Source organism: Heterodontus francisci, chromosome 9 (assembly GCF_036365525.1).
Source record: "Heterodontus francisci isolate sHetFra1 chromosome 9, sHetFra1.hap1, whole genome shotgun sequence".
NCBI lineage: Eukaryota > Metazoa > Chordata > Chondrichthyes > Heterodontiformes > Heterodontidae > Heterodontus > Heterodontus francisci.
This window is the reverse complement of record NC_090379.1, coordinates 102,455,743-102,471,331: the sequence shown is the minus strand read 5'-3', so window position 1 is coordinate 102,471,331 and position 15,589 is coordinate 102,455,743.

Below are 15,589 nucleotides of genomic sequence, written 5' to 3'. Positions count from 1 at the left end.
CACCTCTCCTGGTGAGATTGCTGGCCTGACATCGCTGCGGGCTCTCAGATTGGGCCTCCAGCTTTGGCAGCCTTATGGACTACGAGCGTGGAGGCAGCCAGTTGGGAGGCTGCATCCTGGAAGGTTGCTCCAGCAGGACTGCTGAGAAGATGGGCGTGCTTGGGACTCCCATATGGGCCAGAAGTCAGAGCCTCCAATATCTGCCGGAAAATCCAGCCTGTTATCTCTATGATCTCCTCCAACTCTCCAACCTTCCGAGATCTTTGCACTCCCCCAATTCTGGCATCTTACACATCCCTGATTTTAATCACGCCACCATTGGCAGCCATGCTTTCAGCTTCCTTTCCTAAACCTCTCCACCAATCTCTTCTCCTTTTAAGATGCTCCTTAAAATCTACCTATTTGATCAACCATTTTGGTCACCTGTCCTAATATCTCCTTTTGTGGTTTGGTGTCAAAGTTTGTCTGCTAATCATTCCTTGGGACCTTGGAATATTAAAAGCATGGTACATATGCACGTTGTTGTTGTTGTATACCTCTTTTTCCAGTATATTGATGATTGTATCAGTGCTGTTTGCTGTTCTCGCCCTGAACTGGAAAATTTCATCGACTGTCAATTTCCACCCTTCTCTCACCTTCACATGGTCCATCTCCAACTCTTCACATGGTCCATTTCCAACTCTTCACATGGTCCATCTCCAACTCGTCACATGGTCCATCTCCAACTCGTCACATGGTCCATTTCCAACTCTTCACATGGTCCATCTCCAACTCGTCACATGGTCCATCTCCAACTCGTCACATGGTCCATCTCCAACTCGTCACATGGTCCATTTCCAACTCTTCACATGGTCCATCTCCAACTCGTCACATGGTCCATCTCCAACTCTTCACATGGTCCATCTCCAACTCTTCACATGGTCCATCTCCAACTCTTCACATGGTCCATCTCCAACTCGTCACATGGTCCATCTCCAACTCGTCACAGGGCCCATCTCCAACTCTTTCCTCCCCTTCCTTGACTTCTCAGTCTCCATTTCTGGAGGCAGGCTATCGACCAATATTTACTATAAGCCACGGACTCACACAGCTACCTTGACTACACTTCCTCACGCCCTGCTTCCCGTGAGGATTCTATTCCATTCTCCCAGTTTCTCCATCTCAGTCACAACTGTGCAGATGATGCAAGCTTCTACAGCAGCGCTTCTGAAATGTCTTCCTTTTTCCTCAAATAAGGATTTCCCCCTACTGTGATTGACAGGGCCCTCAACCGTGTCTGCTCTATTTCACACACTCTGCTCTTACCCCTTCCGTCCTAGAACCACAATAGGGTTCCCCTTGTCCTCATCTTCCAACTCACCAACCTCTGTATCCAACATATCCATTTTCATCTGCCATTTCCACTACCTCTGGCATGATGTCACCACCAAAAACATCTTCCCCTCCCCTTTGTACATTTCAAAGGGACCATTCTCTCCGTGACAACCTGGACAACTCCTCAGTTATCCCCAACACCCTCTCCCTTTCCTATAGCACATTTCTATGCAAGCGCAGGAGATGTAACACCTGCCCTTTTACCACCTCCCTCTCATCCTCCAAAGCCCCAAACACTCCTTCCAAGTGGTACAATGATTTACTTGTACTTCTTTCACATTGCAGACACCAAACACAGACTGGGTGACCATTTTGCGGATCAGCTCCATTTAGTCTAAAAGCGGGACCCTGAGCTTCCAGTCAGCTATTTTAATTCTCCACCGTGCTCCCACTCTGACTTTTCAGTCCTTGGCCTGCTGCAGTGTTCTAGTGAAGCTCAACGCAAGCTCTAGGAACAGAATCTCCTCTTTCAAATGAGCACTTTACAGCTTTCCGGACTCAACATTGAGTTCAATGATTTCAGATCATAACCTCTGCCCTCATTTTGTTTTGTGTTTTTTTGCTGGTTTGGTCTTTTTTGTTTCTTTCTTAATTCCTTTACTTTGCATTCAAACAGCTGCTATTCTGCCATTCACACCTCTTCTAGATTCATCTTTTGTTTCTTTACCTCTTTGGCTTTGCACCATGAAAGCTTTTGTCATTTAATCTCTCCTGCTCTCCACCCTATCACACACCGCTTTGGTTCTTCTTCCCACCCTCCACCCTTTCACTTCCTCCAAACCTATTATATTTCTAATTTTTCCCAGCCCTGATGAAAGGTCACAGACCTAAAACATTGCTCCTGAATCTGTGAAGCCAAGTGCAGTGAAAGCGGAGTTCTTTGCCACTATTGAGGGCCACTACGACACCGGAACTCACTTGCGCCAAAAACCAGAACTTGCGGAGCACAGGTTGATGGCTCTGCTGGACTGTTTCTAAAGCGGCAGGCACTTGTAAATCAAGAACTTGAGCTGATTGCCCAGAAGTTACATATGTTTTCACAAAGATCTGTTTTAGGGCTGATACTAGCAGACGCAGAGCCTACTCAGAGCATATCTTTAAACGCAAGGCAACAGAAATGTTGAAACAATCCCACTCCTCCGGCCTCCCCACCAGCAAGCACTGGCTCTCCCCACCACCTCCCCCCCCCCCCCCCACCCCACCCCCAGCTCTCTCCTGGCTCCCAATGCCCCAGCACCCCCATTGTGTGCCACTGGAATGCAATAGGTATAGTCACATGTAAGTCTTTGCTTTGATGATCAAGTATTTCCTCACTTTGTTAATTGCAGGTCCTTCTTACCGCCATGAGATCATACTCTGCAATGGAAGCGGTTCAGTCCAAGTCCAACCCACACTCATAAACACTCCTCCTACTATTACTATGCTGTTACTACACCAGGGCTTCCATTCCCATTCTAATCCCCATCCCTATTCCACACCAACAACACCAGCAAAACTGTGGGGGTTAAACCCATTAGTCAGATAATTGCTGAACGACGTTCACTCCCTGTTCCGTGCTTGAAACCTCAGAGTCTGAACCCAAGAGAAATTTGAACCAGCATTGCTGTGGTTATCCTTGCCACTTTACAGAGAAGTAGTAATATGCTGCCAATTAGAACTGCAGGGTTTGTGTTGTGAGCATTTTGTTACTATTTATATTTGCTACACATTTCTACAACTCAAAGATTTATGAGGATTTTATATTTGCAAGGAAAAACAGAATATTCATGTCAGGGATTATTTAATGGATTTTCACTTGTTGTACCCAGTAAAGACATATCATATTCCTACTTTTAAGAAATGAACTTTATTCAAGGTGGACTCTTTAAAATTAACTTTACTTTTTTTTTAAAAAGTGAACAATGCTGAAAAGATGGCCGTCGAAGGTCAGACAACCTGGCCTGTGAATTCGAACATTGCCTCACTGTCTGTTAAGGCTAAGAGGTGTCAATTACACCCTCCTGAAACCATTAATAGACATTCCTGAATTGAATGGGTTCGTCTGAAACAAAGAAGGTGTGAAGTAGCCACATCACAACTGGATTATACTCATCCAGACATTAATAGATAGCCATGGATTCCACATCCTGGTCACAACAGGGGAGAGGGCCATGTGTCTTCTAACAGATGCTAATGTGAGAGATTTTTACCTTAAAAGGTAGCTTTCTGGAGACAGAAGAGAAATCATAGGAATCTCACAAAAAGCCTGTCCAACAAAGAGCTGTGACAGATCCAGCAAAAAAAAGGAGGAGCCCTGCTGCTAATTCTACACATGACTTCGGTGCAGAAGAGAACTGAAAGTGACCCGCCACCTCCAATCTGAAATCTTAACCATCATAAATCTACAACATCTCAACAAGTCAAGACTATAGTCACCCAGGTCTGCATCTTTTAAAAGACTGTTCTATTTCGAAGATTCAAATTTACTGTGAACCATGAACCCTTACCCTTTGCCTTCTATTGGTCTTCTCTTGAGAGTGCATGTGAGAGTGAATACGTGCATGAGTGGTGTTGCAAACATTTCAGGGAATGAATATTGTTCAATAAATAGTTAATCTTCTGTTTTAAACCTGCAGGAAAACCTGTCACTGTCTGTTTATTTGGCAAGTAAAACACTCAGGGGCTATTCACCATTTTAAACAAAACATCTTTGCAATCAGTTGGGAGGTGAACAGTGGGAACCACCTACACCTCTTACAATCTGTCCAAAACACACTGGTTACATTGAAGGTTACTTTGCATGATACACATGTTATAAAAGTGTTAAATGTATTTAGAAGATTATAACAGTTTTCAAAAGTGTTCTAATTGTTTTAAAATACTAAAAATCATTTTAAAAACTTATCTGTCATTGAGCTGAACACAAACCTCAAGGGGCGTGCCTTCAGCTCGTGCCATCAAAAGAGGCCGTGTCTTCATCAGCAGTGCACTGTGTGGGAAGCTGCTTGTCCTGACAGTAGGCCCTACTGTAGGAAGAACAGGAAGTTCTCCCTGCAAACTACCAACCACATAAGTTTGTACTTTTTTGGGCAATCAGCAGCGTATGCCACAGGTTCCCCATGGACAGGAAAATCCGGGCCATTAACCCGGTGTCTCTCTCCACAAATGCTGCCTGACCTGCTGAGTATTTCCAGCATTTTCTGTTTTATTTCAGATTTCAAGCATCCGCAGTATTTCGCTTTTCTGCTTCTGTTCCGGTCGTGTCAGCATCACAGACTAACATTCGTATTCCGGCAACATTATGAATGTGGTCAGTGTAGCTGAACCAGACATTACCTGCTGATATGGTAGTCATGATAATGGCTCGTCCTTTTCCAGAACATCTCCTCATTCTTACTCTCCCTGTCCCGGGAGTGACACTCACTAAAACTCTCCCTCCCAGGACTGACCCTCATTCTGACTCTCCCTCCCAAGACTGACCCTCACTCAGACTCTCCCTGTCAGGACTGACCCTCACTCTTACTCTTCCCTTTCCCAGGACTGACTCTTCCTGTCCAAGGAATAACCCTGACTCTCCCTCCCAGAACTGACCATCCCTCTACTCTCCCCTGTTCCAAGGCTAATGCTCATTCTGGCTCTCCACTTTCACAGGAGTGACACTCATTCTGGCTCCTCTCTTTCACTTCCCTTGCCCAGGTCACCAAGACTGTCTCAGATGGTCACAGTTACAGTGGTGTGAGTGAGAAGCAGAATAGAAATGTATTCATTCTAACATTCTGGAATCTGGAACACGAACCCACATAAAATGGCAGTGTGAGTGTAGTGATCGGAGGAGGGTGATTGTGGGCAGTGTAAGTGTAGTGATCGGAGGTGGGTGATTGTGGGCAGTGTGAGTGGTGTGATCGGATGTGGTGATTGTGGGCAGTGTGAGTGCAGTGATCGGAGGTGGGTGATTGTGGGCAGTGTGAGTGTAGTGATCGGAGGTGGGTGATTGTGGGCAGTGTTAGTGCAGTGATCGGAGGAGGGTGATAGTGGGCAGTGTGAGTGTAGTGATCGGAGGAGGGCGATTGTGGGCAGTGTGACTATAGTGATCGGAGGAGGGTGATTGTGGGCAGTGTGACTGTAGTGATCGGAGGTGGGTGATTGTGGGCAGTGTGAGGGTAGTGATCGGAGGAGGGTGATTGTGGGCAGTGTGAGTGTAGTGATCGGAGGAGGGTGATTGTGGGCAGTGTGAGTGTAGTGATCGGAGGAGGGTGATTGAGGGCAGTGTGACTGTAGTGATCGGAGGAGGGTGATTGTGGGCAGTGTGAGTGTAGTGATCGGAGGAGGGTGATTGTGGGCAGTGTGACTGTAGTGATCGGAGGTGGGTGATTGTGGGCAGTGTGACTGTAGTGCTCGGAGGAGGGTGATTTTGGGCAGTGTGAATGTAGTGATCGGAGGTGGGTGATTGTGGGCAGTGTGAGTGTAGTGATCGGAGGAGGGCGATTGTGGGCAGTGTGACTGTAGTGATCGGAGGAGGGTGATTGTGGGCAGTGTGAGTGCAGTGATCGGAGGAGGGCGATTGTGGGCAGTGTGACTGTAGTGATCGGAGGAGGGTGATTGTGGGCAGTGTGAGTGTAGTGATCGGAGGTGGGTGATTGTGGGCAGTGTGAGTGTAGTGATCGGAGGAGGGCGATTGTGGGCAGTGAGAGTGTAGTGATCGGAGGAGGGTGATTGTGGGCAGTGTGACTGTAGTGATCGGAGGTGGGTGATTGTGGGCAGTGTGAGGGTAGTGATCGGAGGAGGGTGATTGCGAGCAGTGTGAGTGTAGTGATCGGAGGAGGGTGATTGTGGGCAGTGTGAGTGTAGTGATCGGAGGAGGGTGATTGTGGGCAGTGTGAGTGTAGTGATCGGAGGAGGGTGATTGTGGGCAGTGTGAGTGTAGTGATCGGAGGAGGGTGATTGTGGGCAGTGTGAGTGTAGTGATCGGAGGAGGGTGATTGTGGGCAGTGTGAGTGTAGTGATCGGAGGTGGGTGATTGCAAGCAGTGTGAGGGTAGTGATCGGAGGTGGGTGATTGCGGGCAGTGTGAGGGTAGTGATCGGAGGTGGGTGATAGTGGGCAGTGTGAGGGTAGTGATCGGAGGAGGGTGATTGTGGGCAGTGTGAGTGTAGTGATCGGAGGAGGGTGATTGTGGGCAGTGTGAGGGTAGTGATCGGAGGTGGGTGATTGTGGGCAGTGTGAGTGTAGTGATCGGAGGTGGGTGATTGTGGGCAGTGTGACTGTAGTGATCGGAGGTGGGTGATTGTGGGCAGTTTGAGTGCAGTGATCGGAGCTGGGTGATTGTGGGCAGTGTGAGTGTAGTGATCGGAGGTGGGTGATTGTGGGCAGTGTGACTGTAGTGATCGGAGGAGGGTGATTGTGGGCAGTGTGACTGTAGTGATCGGAGGTGGGTGATTGTGGGCAGTGTGAGGGTAGTGATCGGAGGAGGGTGATTGTGGGCAGTGTGAGGGTAGTGATCGGAGGTGGGTGATTGTGGGCAGTGTGAGTGTAGTGATCGGAGGAGGGCGATTGTGGGCAGTGTGACTGTAGTGATCGGAGGAGGGTGATTGTGGGCAGTGTGAGTGTAGTGATCGGAGGTGGGTGATTGTGGGCAGTGTGAGTGTAGTGATCGGAGGAGGGCGATTGTGGGCAGTGAGAGTGTAGTGATCGGAGGAGGGTGATTGTGGGCAGTGTGACTGTAGTGATCGGAGGTGGGTGATTGTGGGCAGTGTGAGGGTAGTGATCGGAGGAGGGTGATTGCGAGCAGTGTGAGTGTAGTGATCGGAGGAGGGTGATTGTGGGCAGTGTGAGTGTAGTGATCAGAGGAGGGTGATTGTGGGCAGTGTGAGTGTAGTGATCGGAGGAGGGTGATTGTGGGCAGTGTGAGTGTAGTGATCGGAGGAGGGTGATTGTGGGCAGTGTGAGTGTAGTGATCGGAGGTGGGTGATTGCAAGCAGTGTGAGGGTAGTGATCGGAGGTGGGTGATTGCGGGCAGTGTGAGGGTAGTGATCGGAGGTGGGTGATAGTGGGCAGTGTGAGGGTAGTGATCGGAGGAGGGTGATTGTGGGCAGTGTGAGTGTAGTGATCGGAGGAGGGTGATTGTGGGCAGTGTGAGTGTAGTGATCGGAGGTGGGTGATTGTGGGCAGTGTGACTGTAGTGATCGGAGGTGGGTGATTGTGGGCAGTTTGAGTGCAGTGATCGGAGCTGGGTGATTGTGGGCAGTGTGAGTGTAGTGATCGGAGGTGGGTGATTGTGGGCAGTGTGACTGTAGTGATCGGAGGAGGGTGATTGTGGGCAGTGTGACTGTAGTGATCGGAGGTGGGTGATTGTGGGCAGTGTGAGGGTAGTGATCGGAGGAGGGTGATTGTGGGCAGTGTGAGGGTAGTGATCGGAGCTGGGTGATTGTGGGCAGTGTGAGTGTAGTGATCGGAGGTGGGTGATTGTGGGCAGTGTGAGGGTAGTGATCGGAGGTGGGTGATTGTGGGCAGTGTGAGTGTAGTGATCGGAGGAGGGTGATTGTGGGCAGTGTGAGGGTAGTGATCGGAGGTGGGTGATTGTGGGCAGTTTGAGTGTAGTGATCGGAGCTGGGTGATTGTGGGCAGTGTGAGGGTAGTGATCGGAGGTGGGTGATTGTGGGCAGTGTGACTGTAGTGATCGGAGGTGGGTGATTGTGGGCAGTGTGAGGGTAGTGATCGGAGGTGGGTGATTGTGGGCAGTGTGACTGTAGTGATCGGAGGAGGGTGATTGTGGGCAGTGTGAGTTTAGTGATCGGAGCTGGGTGATTGTGGGCAGTGTGAGTGTAGTGATCGGAGGTGGGTGATTGTGGGCAGTGTGAGTGTAGTGATCGGAGGAGGGTGATTGTGGGCAGTGTGAGTGTAGTGATCGGAGGAGGGTGATTGTGGGCAGTGTGAGTGTAGTGATCGGAGGTGGGTGATTGTGGGCAGTGTGACTGTATTGATCGGAGGAGGGTGATTGTGGGCAGTGTGAGTGCCGTGATCGGAGGAGGGTGATTGTGGGCAGTGTGAGTGTAGTGATCGAAGGAGGGTGATTGTGGGCAGTGTGAGTGTAGTGATCGGAGGTGGGTGATTGTGGGCAGTGTGACTGTAGTGATCGGAGGTGGGTGATTGTGGGCAGTGTGAGTGTAGTGATCGGAGGTGGGTGATTGTGGGCAGTGTGACTGTAGTGATCGGAGCTGGGTGATTGTGGGCAGTGTGAGTGTAGTGATCGGAGCTGGGTGATTGTGGGCAGCGTGAGTGTAGTGATCGGAGGAGGGTGATTGTGGGCAGTGTGAGTGTAGTAATCGGAGCTGGGTGATTGTGGGCAGTGTGAGTGTCGTGATCAGAGGTGGGTGATTGTGGGCAGTGTGACTGTAGTGATCGGAGGTGGGTGATTGTGGGCAGTGTGAGTGTAGCGATCGGAGGAGGGTGATTGTGGGCAGTGTGAGTGTAGCGATCAGAGGTGGGTGATTGTGGGCAGTGTGAGTGTAGCGATCGGAGGAGGGTGATTGTGGGCAGTGTGAGTGTAGTGATCAGAGGAGGGTGATTGTGGGCAGTGTGAGGGTAGTGATTGGAGGAGGGTGATTGTGGGCAGTGTGACTGTAGTGATCGGAGGTGGGTGATTGTGGGCAGTGTGAGTGTAGTGCTCGGAGGAGGGTGATTTTGGGCAGTGTGAATGTAGTGATCGGAGGTGGGTGATTGTGGGCAGTGTGAGTGTAGTGATCGGAGGAGGGCGATTGTGGGCAGTGTGACTGTAGTGATCGGAGGAGGGTTGTTGTGGGCAGTGTGAGTGTAGTGATCGGAGGAGGGTGATTGTGGGCAGTGTGAGTGTAGTGATCGGAGGAGGGTGATTGTGGGCAGTGTGAGTGTAGTGATCGGAGGTGGGTGATTGCAAGCAGTGTGAGGGTAGTGATCGGAGGTGGGTGATTGCGGGCAGTGTGAGGGTAGTGATCGGAGGTGGGTGATAGTGGGCAGTGTGAGGGTAGTGATCGGAGGAGGGTGATTGTGGGCAGTGTGAGTGTAGTGATCGGAGGAGGGTGATTGTGGGCAGTGTGAGTGTAGTGATCGGAGGTGGGTGATTGTGGGCAGTGTGACTGTAGTGATCGGAGGTGGGTGATTGTGGGCAGTTTGAGTGCAGTGATCGGAGCTGGGTGATTGTGGGCAGTGTGAGTGTAGTGATCGGAGGTGGGTGATTGTGGGCAGTGTGACTGTAGTGATCGGAGGAGGGTGATTGTGGGCAGTGTGACTGTAGTGATCGGAGGTGGGTGATTGTGGGCAGTGTGAGGGTAGTGATCGGAGGAGGGTGATTGTGGGCAGTGTGAGGGTAGTGATCGGAGGTGGGTGATTGTGGGCAGTGTGAGTGTAGTGATCGGAGGTGGGTGATTGTGGGCAGTGTGAGGGTAGTGATCGGAGGTGGGTGATTGTGGGCAGTGTGAGTGTAGTGATCGGAGGAGGGTGATTGTGGGCAGTGTGAGGGTAGTGATCGGAGGTGGGTGATTGTGGGCAGTTTGAGTGTAGTGATCGGAGCTGGGTGATTGTGGGCAGTGTGAGGGTAGTGATCGGAGGTGGGTGATTGTGGGCAGTGTGACTGTAGTGATCGGAGGTGGGTGATTGTGGGCAGTGTGAGGGTAGTGATCGGAGGTGGGTGATTGTGGGCAGTGTGACTGTAGTGATCGGAGGAGGGTGATTGTGGGCAGTGTGAGTTTAGTGATCGGAGCTGGGTGATTGTGGGCAGTGTGAGTGTAGTGATCGGAGGTGGGTGATTGTGGGCAGTGTGAGTGTAGTGATCGGAGGAGGGTGATTGTGGGCAGTGTGAGTGTAGTGATCGGAGGAGGGTGATTGTGGGCAGTGTGAGTGTAGTGATCGGAGGTGGGTGATTGTGGGCAGTGTGACTGTATTGATCGGAGGAGGGTGATTGTGGGCAGTGTGAGTGCCGTGATCGGAGGAGGGTGATTGTGGGCAGTGTGAGTGTAGTGATCGAAGGAGGGTGATTGTGGGCAGTGTGAGTGTAGTGATCGGAGGTGGGTGATTGTGGGCAGTGTGACTGTAGTGATCGGAGGTGGGTGATTGTGGGCAGTGTGAGTGTAGTGATCGGAGGTGGGTGATTGTGGGCAGTGTGACTGTAGTGATCGGAGCTGGGTGATTGTGGGCAGTGTGAGTGTAGTGATCGGAGCTGGGTGATTGTGGGCAGCGTGAGTGTAGTGATCGGAGGAGGGTGATTGTGGGCAGTGTGAGTGTAGTAATCGGAGCTGGGTGATTGTGGGCAGTGTGAGTGTCGTGATCAGAGGTGGGTGATTGTGGGCAGTGTGACTGTAGTGATCGGAGGTGGGTGATTGTGGGCAGTGTGAGTGTAGCGATCGGAGGAGGGTGATTGTGGGCAGTGTGAGTGTAGCGATCAGAGGTGGGTGATTGTGGGCAGTGTGAGTGTAGCGATCGGAGGAGGGTGATTGTGGGCAGTGTGAGGGTAGTGATCGGAGGAGGGTGATTGCGAGCAGTGTGAGTGTAGTGATCGGAGGAGGGTGATTGTGGGCAGTGTGAGTGTAGTGATCAGAGGAGGGTGATTGTGGGCAGTGTGAGGGTAGTGATTGGAGGTGGGTGATTGTGGGCAGTGTGAGTGTAGTGATCGGAGCTGAGTGATTGTGGGCAGTGTGACTAGTTTTTGGAGGTGGGTGATTTTGGGCAGGTGGTTAGTGTACAGGAACTCGTGTATTGCTGGAACTCTCTCCTGATTCCTGTCCAGCAATAAGATCCTTTCAATACCCATTGGCAATGGTGGTTGGAAATGTAAATGTCAGAATAGGTTAAGATGTACCTTGATGTTAATATTCTCACCCTTGTTTTCAAATCTTTCCATGGTCTTGACCCTCCCTATCTCTGTCACCTGCTCCAGCCCCACAACCCCCCAGAGATACCTGCATTTGTCTAATTCAGGCCTCTTGAGCATCCCCAATCTTAGTTGCTCCACGATTCAGCTGCCTAGGCCCTATGCTCCGGAACTTCCTCCCTAAACCTCTCCAACTCCTTAGCCCCTCCTCTTCCTTTGAGGCACTTCTTAAAACCTACCTGTTTGATGAAGCTTTCAGCCGTCTGCCTTTTTTGGCTCTATGTCTAATTTTGCTTTATCGTGCTCCTGTGAAGTGCCTTGGGTGTTTCATTACATTAAAGGCACTATGTAAATATAAGTTATTGTATCAAAGTTCATTGGCCATTACCAATTTGCTTGCTAGAGGCCTCAGCTCAAATTTGCATCCTGTCCAGGGAAAAATAAGAATTAATAGCTTGCATCCCAAGCTTAAGTCACTTTTTTCTCCCCCACATGCAATTAAAAACACAGCCTGTATTCAAGTAATTACAACAGTTTTCCTTCAGTATTAAGGCCCACCTTTGTGAAAATGTGCCCAACAAAGTATATCTTGCTCCCTCCAACCTTCTCCTCAAGATGGTGTCTCATGATGCAGGACAGTTCCATGGGTATTGGCTGCTCTCTCATACCCAGCTGAAGTGGCTGTTCTGCTCTTGTGAGCCTGGATGTCAGTGTCTGCAGGCTATTCAACCACATGGGGCATCAATACCAAGCACGACCCTGTTCTCCATGATTCACACCTCTCGCAAACGTCATTTGATAGCATTAAGGAGCAGGAAACCAAACTGCAGTTGATTTATTTTAATTTCCACTCCCACCATCATCCCTAACTAAGGCCAACAACTTTGCAAAGAGGAAGTTTTTGAGAAACATCTTAAAGGAGATCTGGTGGAGAGGTTAAGGGAAATAATTCCAGAGCTTAGGACGGAGCAGCTGAAGGCAGGACTCAGTAGTGGAGCAAAGAAAATTGGGAATGCACAAGTTCAGCATCCTCATCCCAATCACAGATGAAGCATCAAACCTGGGATAAGGACAGCTCCCTGCAGCACCATGGTTTTTAACTTGCTGTCTCAGCATTAAACTGGCATTGCCAATCAGTCACCCGCCTATAGAAACTGCCCGACATTTGTTTCCATTGGATTAGGCAGTTTCCACAATCAGCAGTCAATTCACAAAACCAGTTTACTACCCATATGGCAAGTTGATACCCTGCTCCAAGTGCAACAGCTCCCTGTTACACAGGGTTCTTTCCTGGGTAGGTGGCATAGTGGGTAGTACTTTCTCCTCTAAATTAAGGGATCATGAGTTCAAGTCCCACTTGAGCACATAATCTAGGCTGATGCACCAGTGTAGTACCAAGGGAATGTTGCACTTTCGGGTGAGATGTTAAACCAAGGCTTTGTCTGCCCTCCCTGGTAGGTATAAAAGATCTCATGGTGCTATTTTGAAGAGGAACAGGGATGTTCTCTCTGGTGTCCTGGCCAACATTTATTCCCAGAACAACATTACTGAAACAGGTCTTTATCACATTGTTGTTTGTGGGAGTTTATTGTGCACAAATTGGCTGCTGCGTTTCCTACATGACAACAATGACTGCACGTCTTAAGTATTTCATTAGCTGTGAAGCATTTTGGGACTTGCTGAGGTAGTGAAAGGCTTATTGACTAGGCAGGGTGTTTGGAGGTGGGAGATGAACCTCCAGGAATACTTTCTAGACCCAACCATCTTCAGGTGCTCCATCAATGACCTTCCCTCCATCATAAAGTCAGAAGTGGGGATGTTCACTGATGATTGCACAATGTTCAGCACCATTCGCAACGACTCAGGTAATGAAGCAGACTGTGTCCATATGCAGTAAGACCTGGACAACATCCAGGCTTGGGCTGATAAGTGGCAAGTAACATTCGTGCTATACAAATGCCAGGCAATGACCATCTCCAACAAAAGAGAATCTAACCAACTCCCCTTGACATTCAATGGCATTACCATCGCTGAATCCCCCAGTATCAGCATCCTGGGGGGTCACCATTGACCAGAAACTGAACTGGAGTCACCATATAAATACTGTGGCTACAAGCGCAGGTCAGAGGCTGAGAATTCTGCAGTGAGTAACCCACTTCCTGTCTTCCCAAAGCCTGTCCACTATCTACAAGGCACAAGTCAGGAGTGTGATGGAATACCCCACTTGCCTGGATGAGTGTGGCTCCAACATCACTCAGTAAGCTCGACACCATCCAGGACAAAGAAGCCCACTTGATTAGCACCCCATCCACTACCTTAAACATACACTGCCTCCACCACCAATGCACAGTGGCAGCAGTGTGTACCGTATACAAAATGCACTGCAGCAACACACCACACCTCCCTCAAAACACGCAACCTCTTCCACTTTGATGGACAAGGACAGCAGATGCATGGGAACACCATCATCTGCACGTTCCTCTCCAAGAAACACACTATCCTGACTTGGAAATCTATCACCATTCCTTTACTGTCACTGGATCAAAATCCTGGAATTCCTGGTATGACCGTCGATGAGAATGGCATCACTGATGTTCAGCATCTCTTCACGTTCTTGAAGTGCAGATTGAATCATGTGCTGAAATATCTCAGCTGCTGAGCTGACTCCAAAGTTGAGCCCCTGGTATCGGAAAAGTCTGATGTGAGCAGAGAATGCAGTAAAATATCTCTATTCTTCTGCAAGCTCGATTTGACGGTATCCTGTATTGAGGTCAAGTTTAGCAAAGTATTTAGCACCATTCACTTTCTCTATAATATCATCGATTGTCGGTGTCAAGTGTCTTTCTCATTGTGTGGCTTGGTTTGGTGATCGTATGTCAACACAGATTCTAATCTGGTTCTCACTCTTGGGTTTCTTGATGACTTGTGTGGGTGGGACCCAAGGGGTAGGCTCATCCCCAACTTTCTCAATAATGTCAAGGTCAAGTAGGTCCTGCAGCTCCTTCTCTGTCTGTTTCCTGACATGGAATGGTATTCGTCGCCGTTCATACGCGATTGGGACACATTAGGATCTACATGCAGCTATATGTAACACCTTCCAGTTTTCCAATGCCAGTGAGGTGATCGGCATACAGTGTGAGAATGTTGTTGTTATGCATAGGAATCACATATGTGACTGCAATCATGTGCAGAGCATAGACAATGCCATATTGATATATTGATCAAAAACACAGTGCATGATCAAGGATCTGGGATTGCATTCCTTTCAAAGAGAAACTTCTCTGTAATGATCAAATTTTTTTTTTGATTGAATGAATGATTATTTTGGTGATATCAGTGCGTGTGTGTCTAACACAGCCTCAACGTGTTCCCTAAATCTCCAACTTAAAATGCTGTCTGCAGAAAATAAATAAACACATTCCAAAAGCTTCATGCCTGAAATTAATGTTTCCTATTTTTCACCATCCGCGTTGCCATTGTGATGTAATTCATGGGACTGAACAGTAATATTGGGTAAGAAGCATTCAGAATCGGAACGGCACATTCTGTTAAAACATGGATTCCTTTGTTCCTTTCCGGCTCCCTGTCCTGGTGTATGGTAGCCTTAAGTGGACAAAATGCACAATGCACAATTTTCAAAACACTACAGAAGAAAAACAAAAAAACTCAAGACTGATCGCTCACACTGCGCCTGACGCCAAGAAACTAAAAGTTGCTGCGATTTTGATTAATGCCAGTTGGCTTCTTGAACAAATGTTTGGCTGGCAGTAGTGTGAAGAAAATTAAAGTAAGCAAAAGAGAAATGCTGTGGTGCTTTTTTGTTAGGGTGTAATAGGGCTTGAATTGGAAACTGTAGATTAGATGAAAACCTTAGCCTGGACTCCTGAATTACACACAAAAGGCCCAAGCTTCCGGTTTGCATTGTTTGGAAGGGATAACTGTAGTCCTGTTCCAATGTCATTATCCAACTTCTTAGAAAACGTGAATCAACCTACACACAAAAACTGGGCCTTGATCCAGCTGGATTTCTTTTGCGGTTGCTTTGCTTAGGAATTCTTGGAGTTGGGACAGGTGTCCTTGCCTTAAAAATTCCAACGCTCTTTTACTCAATGGGATATACATGAGTCTCACAGTGCTTTCTTAAGAATAATTCTCCTTTTCTCCGTCTCTCTCAAAGTTTTTTCTTTATTTTAAGAAGTACGAAGGAACAGAATTAATATGACAGATTTAATGAACTGCAAGATAGGCGAGCGAGGCCGGCTTAATGTCAGCCCTTTGCTTTTCTTGTGCTCGATGAGGGTAATTCATCATTCTGTCATGTAGTAAAAAGGAGCCTCGACAAAAGGCTCTTTCTCTTCCACTCCACCACCCCCCTCAGCCCCGTCTCTCTCTCTCT